The sequence below is a fragment of the Varanus komodoensis genome, unplaced genomic scaffold, assembly GCF_004798865.1.
Source record: "Varanus komodoensis strain SLA01 unplaced genomic scaffold, ASM479886v1 scaffold67, whole genome shotgun sequence".
NCBI classification, from domain to species: domain Eukaryota; kingdom Metazoa; phylum Chordata; class Lepidosauria; order Squamata; family Varanidae; genus Varanus; species Varanus komodoensis.
The window spans coordinates 1,949,498-1,958,863 of NW_025336308.1; the positions used below are offsets into that span (position 1 = coordinate 1,949,498).

The 9,366-nt window shown below is 53.9% G+C and overlaps 1 protein-coding gene across 1 annotated transcript in view; it reads left to right on the top strand.

Annotated features, from left to right (window-relative positions):
• Positions 1–9,309: 9,309 nt before the first annotated feature.
• The window catches only part of PPCDC (phosphopantothenoylcysteine decarboxylase), a 14,077-nt gene continuing 14,020 nt past the window's right edge, over positions 9,310–9,366 (top strand). The window contains exon 1 of the mRNA XM_044450468.1: positions 9,310–9,346. The gene's annotated coding sequence lies outside the window, so the exon portion shown is untranslated. The remainder of the gene's footprint in view (positions 9,347–9,366) is intronic.

Genomic DNA, 9,366 nt, shown 5'->3' on the forward strand with positions numbered 1-9,366 from the left:
GTTCTCAGTGAGGCAGTCTGCCAGCATCTGGGCTGAACCACTCCTGACTGCCGGTGTGGGGCTGCCGTGGTTGACTGTAGAGTCGTGAAAAGGTAGGTCAGAGGGCAAGAGCGTGAAGCCCCCACAGCCACTCGGGGAGCTTCGTAGGCCTTTGACTGCAGGACTCCGAGAAGCCGCACACTCTACCCTGGACTATTTTGCAGCTGGAACGCCCTTCCTGCTTGCACCCATCCTGCCTTTTCTTGGAAGCCGGACTCATCCTGGTGGGGCCATCCGTCTGGTGCTGGGTCTCTCTCGCATGACCCGGCTGCTGGGGGCAGGAGGGCCTAGTGGTTGGAGGGATGAGAAACTTTGCTCGCCTTGCGTGGCAGCAACCTCTTCCTCATTTCTCTTTGCAGGACGGACAGCTCCTTCAGCTTCATGGCTTTCTTCTTCACCTTCATGGCCCAGCTGGTGATCAGCATCATCCAGGCAGTCGGGATCCCTGGCTGGGGAGTCTGGTAAGCTGTGGCCCCTTAAAGAGATTCTGTCCAACCACTGACGGAAGCTGCAAGTGAGAGAATTTGGACATGCCAACCCAGCCTCCCCAAGCTGGTGCTCTCCGTGAGTTCTGGATGGCAGCTCCCATCACCCTTGCCCAATGACCATGCTGGCTGTGGTCGATGGGGCTTGTGGTCCAAAATACCTGCTTCGAGAAGGCTGTTCTAAACCTTTAGTCTGCTTTGATTCCCCTAGTACACACCTCCCTTCTGGGCCATCGGTATTGTGTTGCTTCAGTTCCTCTTCCCCGGTGCCCTTTCCCTCAACTCACCTACCTTTCCTTCAGGAATTTCCGTTCTTCCTTCCACATCCAAGGATTCCTTGCCTCTTTGCCTCCCACAGCCGGGTCCCTCTTCCCGGTCCTCAGCCCCTGGACAGAATTTTAGATCCACCTTTTAGATCCAGCTCTCCCTTCCCTCCCAGAAACCGGACTGCAGACTCTTTAGTGATGGGGGCCAGCAGACATTCAGCCAGCTGCTGGAGGCTTGCCCACACGCACAACCCAGGAGGGATCCCATCTTGACCGTAAACGACCCAGACAGAAAGAAAGGCGCTTGCAGCTGCCTTCGCCATCCCAGCAGGGCTGTGGCCGGTCTCCTGCAGAGCAAAGTTCCCACTAGCAAATACCCGGTGCTGGTCTTTTAGGACGTGAGAATTCCCCAAGCTGCTGGAACAGGCCTTCTCCGTGGAGTCCCAGGAATGTGGGCCCTGATCTGGCTCCTTCCTAAGCAAGCGCCACCTCCCACCTTGCTTGGTGAAAGGGAGGAGCTGCGTCTTCCAAAGCTCTGGGGGCCACGTGTTCCCCTCCTCAGGTTTAAACCCTCCAGGAGCTCCTGACGGTGCTTCAACAACCCTGCCTTCTCCCGGCCCGGCTCAGAATTTCGGCTCGGCCCGGGCAGGCCTTCCTGGGGGGCTCCAACCCCCAGGGGTTCAGCAAGGGCAGCAATAGAAGGAATGCTTTTGAGGGGCGCCCTCCAACGCCTCTCTCTGGTTTGGTTTCCGTGCAGCGGCTGGATCGCGGCGATTTCTTTCCTCGGAACCAATGTGGGCTCGGCCGTGGTCATGCTCATCCCCACCGTCCTCTTCACGGCCATGTCGGTGTTCTCCTTCGTCGCGCTCAGCATGGTGAGTGCACGGCCGGCGGCTGCCGCCTCGAAGGGCCCGGCACGGATGACGCTCCTTTCCAGCCCGGGAAGGCGGCTTCGTGGCCTCCCCTCGCTTTCCAGTCTGCACGAGTGGGAGCAGCATTAGGGGGATCTGAACCCAGGTCTGCCTGCTCTTAGTCCAGCACGCGAACCGGTATCCTGCATGGGCTGATATTAAGATACTCCACAAAAGGAACTTTCTCCCTTTTTTAATTTTTCAATTCATTTTCAAGCTTGGTTTATTCTACTCATTTAGCGTAAGCTGTCCTGAGATGTTTGTAGGAGACAGACCAGAAAAGCATTTAATAAATACAGAAACCAAGGGGAAAAGCACACAACCTATAAAAACATATAAAAATGCAATCTTCTTCCAAAACCCCTTTGGGAGCGGGCTGTGAATGGGAGGGAATTCATTTGTATGGCTTCTCTCTGTCTGTCTGTCTGTCTGTCTGTCTCTGTCTGACTTGACTTGGTTAAGGAGCGATGCTTTTCGATCTGCCCTACTTCCTGAATCTCTGCATCTTTTTAATGCACACCTGGAAGGCCTACGGAGCTTTAAATCTGCAAACTGCTCCGTAGGCCTTCCTCTTCCAAAGAGCAGGATAGCGCAAACATTTCAAAACCCCCGTTGTTGAACCCCAGCCCACGCAGACGGTGACCAGGTTTTCCCACCCCCCTTTCTGCCCCCTCCAATACAGGTGCATAAATTTTACCGGGGAAGCGGCGGGAGCTTCAGCAAGGCGCAAGAGGAGTGGACAACGGGCGCCTGGAAGAACCCCCACGTACAGCAGGCCACCCAAAACGTGGCGGCCGGAGCCGTGCAAGGCGCCATGATGCAGCACGAGACGCAGTATTCGGCCACGCCTAACTATAACTACCCCAATGACATGTGAGACGTGGCCCCCGGCAGCAAGTGAAGCGCGAACCCCGGAAGGTTGTGGCCGGCGGTGGGCAGGAGACCTGGAGAGTGTGCGCGCGCGTGTGTTTGTGTGTTTGTGTGTTTGTGTGTTTGTGTGTTTGTGTGTTTGTGTGTGTGTGTGTGAGAGAGAGAGAGAGAGAGAGAGAGAGAGAGAGAGAGAGAGAGAGGTGGATTCCACTGTAATTCCACGGGTCGGGCAGGGATAGCTGTATAAATAGCTTCCGCGATGGGTGGGGGAGGCGTGTCAGGGTTTCCCCCCTTCTCCCCTCGACTCACCTTCAGGACCACGGTCCTTTGAGAGCATTTCTCCCTCACTTCCCCCACCCCTTTTGAAGAAGCTGTGCATCAACTAGCAGGACAGATGTGTTGTGTTGTGGCTGTACGTGTGTGCTCAGTTCCCCCCCCTTTTGTGAAACGTGTACAGTAGTGATCTTCAATTTTATCGTGGTAATAGGTGATGTTTAGTGCTACATCGGCCGGGAGGGGGGTGCAGGGGAGGGGTCTCGGGGGGCAGGGGAAGATGTTGGCCCCGAAGTCCAAGAGCTAAATGGGCCGTTTTGCTTGGTGGCTCCCTCCATGACTACTGCAGAAACTCTGCCAGCCTTCCTCTGCGCTGGGGGTTCCTTCATCTCTACCGCAGAGGCCCCTGCTGGCTTCCAGGACTTGAATCTTGCTTTTTGTCTCTCAGCAAAGAGGTTGGTCCCCCATCCCATGCCGCTCTCCTGGCGCTGGAGTCGACCGCTTGCTTTTGCGTGCAGCTTGAGAAATAGAATTCCATTCCCCTTCCGGTGCATCAGCAGGGAGCCTGGATGGGAGCTTGGCTTAGAAAAACAAGCATGTAAGGGGGCTTTGGTAATAGTGCACCTCTTTGTCTAAAGAATCCCAGAATAGCAGAGGTGGAAGGGGCCACGGAGGCCATCGGGTCCACCCCCTGCTGTTGCAGGACACCAGTTCACACCATCCCACTCAGGTGGCTGCCCAGGTTCTTCCTGAATGTCCCCAGTGGGGGAGAGCCCCCCATCTCTCCAGGCAGCTGGTCCCACTGTCCTATTGCTCTGACAGTGAGGAAGCTTTTCCTGGTCCAGCCTGCATCTGAGTTGTCACAGCTTGAATTGATTATTCCATGTCCTACGCTCTGGCATCAGCAAGAAGAGATCTTGACCTTCCTCTTTGTGACAGCCTTGGGGGACCTTATAGAAGGAGCTCATGTCCCCCCCTCAGTCTTCTCTTCTCGAGGTTCAACATGCCCAGTTCTCTTGATCTCTCCTCACAGGGCAACAGTCCAAACCCTGGATCATTTTTGTCACCCTCCGCTGGGCCCTTTCTAATTTTTCTGCATCTTTCTTAAATTTGGTGCCCAGGACTGGACACAGTATTCCAGATGAGCTCTGACTAGTGAGGAGTAGAGATGAACTGCTACTTCTTGTGATTCGGAAGTAAGACTTGTATTAACGCAGGACGGAGTGAGAAATGCGTGGCAGGCCTGGCTAAGCAGGGGCTCCGTTCTTGTCTTAGGAATGAATCAGCGATTGGAATAACTTGATGTTCGGAAAGCCAGGGATTATGTTTGCCCCTTTGTAAGGAGCAATATCTCCAAAATATGCTTGGGACAACTCTGCTCCACTACCATCTTACCATGTTGCTGGATTTTGGTCCTTTCCACCTTGAAGGGGTGCATTTCTGTGTGTCTGTTCATCTGCGTTTCCGCAGTATATTAAAAATCAGTTATTTTATCAGGCTAAAGACACAAGAGCCTCACCTCCCTTTGGAACGTTACGCCACATTCTGGCAAATCGAAATGGTCCCCACCCTTTTGATATTTGCACGTATTGCAAAACAGGCGCTTCCTTGCATGGGCCCCCACTTGGCGCTATCTGGCTATTGAAGTTATGGCTCCCCTGTAAGAGCTTTGAGAAAAGCTGGCTAGTCCTCAAGGCAACGTTTGTGCACTGTTCGGTGGCCCTTTGGAGCTTACAGGAGATGCTGGTGGCGAGATCAGGGCAGGGAGAATGTAGGGCTTTGGGTTGCCTCAAGTAGCTTCTGCAGGCTGGAGCTCTCTGCTCCTAGGGAAATAGGAGGATGTTGTCTCAGCATGGTGCTCAAGTCTGCCTATCTAAGGCTTCCTAGGGAAATAGGAGGATGTCGTCTCAGCATGGTGCTCAAGTCTGCCTATCTAAGGCTTCCATTGACAAGACAGATGGGATGTCAAAAGAAGCCATAGCGAATGCTAACCGTTTTTGGTCTGTCATGTTGCTGGAGCCCAGTCACACCATTCAGTGCGATATATTTGGTTTCCTGAAGACACAGAGAGATTCCATGGCTGTTCTAAAGATTCTGCACTTCATCATGGCTTGCTTAGACCCAGGAGAGACATTTTTCTGATGGTAATGAGGAAACACCATAGAGTCCCGTGGAAAGAACAGCAGTGGAAGGAGCTGCTCTAGGCATCCAGTCTCTACTACCACAGCTCCCTAACAACACACCTGTCATCACTTCCCTTGTTCCTATTGGATGAGTAATATGCCCTTCGCTGTGTTTACTCTCTGAAACAGGGAGAAAGCAGCTGAATGCTTGGATGGAGAAAAGGAAATCGTGGCAAAAGTGTTTTAGTTTAACTTTTTAAAAAGCCATTTGGGGGCTCGGCGGCTAAGAGAGCTAACAGATGCAGATACCTTTGAGAAGAAGAGGGCGAAGAAGGAGCTGCCTTGGCTAGGAAAGAGCCTTCCCCTGATTTCCTGGGCTGCAGCTCCTGCAAGGACGGGGAGATGAAGATGAAGTCAAGGACTCATCCTTTGGGTGGAGGAATCATGGCAAAGCCGCAACCGGAGGCAGGGAAGGTTTCTTAAGCGATGCTGTTTTAGGCATTCCTGAAGAGAACAAGGCGCATGTCAGCGAAATCTACACAATTCTGTCTGTTTTGCTGCTCCCCAAGATGGAAGTGAGCTGCTTGTTCTGAGCAGAGAACCGGCTGAAGACATTCCTGTCTTTCAGAGGCTCCTGGTTCATCCAGTCGGAGCTGCTGAGTCAGAGCTGAGAAGTACACAGCATTTCGGGAGAAGCCGTTCCTTTCTCGCCATGTGCAGATGCAAATTGTTGTAGCTCCAATAGCTAACTGGAGGCTGTGAAGAAAATAGAAAACAACAGAGCTGGAAGATATTCCAGAGCTCCCAACCTCAGGAGGGAAAAGTCCTTTGGATCCAAGATGATCTTGAAACAAAGGTTGTGTTCCCACCAAATGGTCGACCCTCTATTTGGGCATTACTGCTTTGCGGGGCCTTCATTTTTAGGATGGATTACATAAATCCCTCCATGTAAATAGCGAGTATGTCAGGGAGAAGGCAAAGCTGGAACTTTTACCGACGTGTTAGTTATCTGTGTGCGGGGATTTTTGTTAATAATATTGTAGAGGAACGTGTTGTCGTGCTTGCAGTCTGAAGCGATGCAGCCCTGTCCCAGGTATTCCCAGGTCTGTGAGAACAAGACTTGAAACAGAAGCTAGATGGCATGTGTGCTTGCTTGCACGCGCGTGTGTATGCGGGTGTGATAGCCTGTACGCTTCACAGCTCTCTTGCTGCATGCAAAAGGCAGTTGCAAGTCTTAACGCAAAAGGCTTGGCAGTGGGGTGGGGGGGTTAGTACAGGTGACCCTCTGGCAGAATCACGTCTCAGGGATTACGGACCGGGCAGCTGCTCCGGTGGTCGCCCGGGGGGGTGGGTGCAAGTGCGGGGCCAGCACTGGCTGCCTGGCGCGCCCAGGGACTGAAGGTGTGGACGGAATACCAGTTCTGGCCGCCAGGGACGGATCGTGGGATGCGTCTGAGCTGAATGGGAAAGAGGGCTCGTGGTGGTTCCAAGATCCGTTTTCTTCCTGGGACCCACACAGCCTGTTCCCCCTGCAGCCAGGTCATCGACCCAGGCCCGGTGGTCTTCGGAGGCCCCCTTTAGGTAGCCGTGTTGGCTCTCTGCTCACGCTCCTTTCCACCCACGCCCGCCACTCCGTGCTGCTCCGACGCTCCTGATCCTTTAGGAAAACAGCAAAGCTCTTCTCCAGAACGGATTAAAAATAGGGTGCTGCGCATGGCGCATTTCGCAGTTCACGTAAATCGAAGCACCAGCATAACGCGGAATATCAGATGGCTTCTGAGTCACTTGCCACGGTCTCGGTGGCTATTTGCCCTGCTCCTCAAGCGGGACTTAGCCCTGGACCCAAGGCCCAAGCCTAGCTGCCTGTAGCCACAAACCCCCTGCAGCCCGCTCTACCATTGCAAGTTTGTTTGTTGCTTAGATTTATATCCCACCTTTTTTCTTTGTTCAAGAACTCAAGGCGGCTTGCATCACTCCTCTCGCCCTGCTCTCATCCCCACAACAACACCCCTGTGAGGTGGGCTGGCCTGAGAGCCTGTGACTGGCCCAAGTCACCCAGTGGGCTCCAGGGCCGAGCGGGGACTCGAGCCCGGATCGCCTGAGCCCTGCGCGCTTGGCCACTGCACCACACTGGCTCTCTAGGCATGTTTTGAGTCATGTGTGCCGCTGGTTTTAGCTGCCGCTCGCTTCCTCCTCCTCCGCTGGGCTCCAGCTTGCTTGCCTTGACACCGCTGTGGGAGAGACAGACAAGCAACTCCCCCCCGGGACAAATCCACTGGCTGCCCAAGGTCTTGATGGGACCCTGAACCTCATGGGTGGGGGCCACGCCAGAAGGTGAATCCAGCACGGGTGGGACGCGCGTGTGAGCAGCTTGCTCGAAGGCGAAGATTTTGGCAGAGGCCGCAAGTGGGGCTTTCTCGGGGCATCCCATAGTTTTGCAATCCTAGGATGGAAGAGAAGGGGAGGGCGGCAGCGGGCTCTGGGAAGGCTGTTCCTGGGCCAGTTTCTTAGATGTATCGATCACTCTCCTTTTTGGAAACAGTTGGATCGTGTGAATCCAGCCCCACGCTGGGTTCACCGCATTTTGCAGTAAAGCATTCTCCAAGAAGGGAAGGTGGACGGGTGGAACGGCACCGATTTGGTGTGGGCACCTCTTGCTTCGGCTCGGCAGAGGCGATCCTTTGCCAATGGAGGAGAGGAGGAGGCCGGAGACCCCTGCCCTGCATTTCTGTTCACAGACTCCAAGAATAGCTTTGGTGCCATAAGTCATCCTGTCAATGTATCTAATTCACAACAGAGTTTTTAAAAGAAGCGTTATATATGGGAAAAAAGAAGGGAGGGGGTTTTTAAATATTGGGACCACCTGTGATTTATTCAGTCATTCCATGTCTGTCTCTGATGAAACAGTGTCAACTTGGAGACTAATGAATAAAAGAAAATATATACCAAAGGCTGGCACTTTTTCGGTGGTTTTGTTTTGGGTTGGGCATGGATCTGAGGGGAGGAAACCTCAAAAGGAAATGGCGTGAGAGAAGCGGAGACAGGTGAGAAGATGCGGACGGAATAAATGATACCGATGGATGAGAAGGTAACGCACCAAATTAGCATTTTGGTGCCAGTGAATGATCTGTCTGCGCTTTTGCCAGTGTTCGTTTTTTGACAAGTGTGATGCAGTGGCAGGGAGATCGCACATTCACCCCTTGCCCTTCTGTTGAAGGCAAACTGATGTACATGGTTGCAGGACACCCCCTTTTTATCCTCAACAACCCTGTAGTGTAGGATAGGCTGAAACAAGTGAGTGGCCCAGAGTTACCCCGTGAGTGATGCCTCGAAGTTTGGTTTCCTTGACTGAATATTTAAGAGCCCGACAGAATAAAGTTCAGTATCAGTAGCATGGTATTATCAGGCAGAGCTCGATCTGGACTCGGTTAGCATCAGCGACTAACGGGGGTGACTGTAGGGCGTATGGGAGGCAGGAGCGAAATGGCCCCAGCGTCAGTCAGGACCAGGCGGCCTTCATGAATGCAAAGCTGTATTTAAAATCTGCGCTAAGTGGTGGTTGAGGACAAATTCATTGTCTGAGGGTGAGAGACAGGCACCACCACCAAGCCGCTTTATGTATTAGAAAAGGACTATTGTATGTGCGGACCAGCATCTCCGGCGGGACCACCTGGCCCAGCATCCTGCACAGAGCATGTCAGTGTTGAGCTCTTTGCAAAGATTTCTCGCAGAAAACGTGGCAGAAAACATCCGGTGACTTTTGCGCACGGCCATCTCGCCCTCCGCTTCGTTTTAGGCCACCGGGAGTCAAAGCTGCTGCCTCCGTGCTTCTCCTGGCAGGTTCTGGCCTCCCCGAGAAAGGCTTTATATTTCCAGCCTTCTTGTCTCTCTCGAAGTGACTGACCCTTGTTTGTTCGCCAGGAAAAATTTACCTCCTTCAGGTGCTGCTGGGCGCGGAAGACACGCATCTGCGCATGCAGACGTCTTCTCGGGCGCCGGCGAGGCAACGGCTAAAACGCTTTGTAGCCCGAGCGGGTCGCGCCCCGAGCCCGCTTTGCAGCCCCCTCCGCGGTGGGGCCCTACTCTTCTCTTCCTTTAGCTAGAGTATTGTATTGTGTTGTGTTTGTTGTGTTTATTCGCGCTTGGACTGCGCGCCACAACAGCCACGAGGCTCCCGCATTCCGACGCAGAAGGAACCCGCGATACGGCTCCGCGCGTCAGTCTGCGTATTGCATCTACGCCCGTCGCAGCGCGAGGCGGAGAGCGGAAGTGAGGGCCCGTCTAGCTCGCCACACCCGCCGCCTCGCTGGCCGGAGCGGAAGCGGAAGCGGAAGCGCAAGCGGAAGGAAGCGGAAGCGCAGCCCCGCCGTGCCGCGGAGGTGGGTCCCGGGGGGGGGGA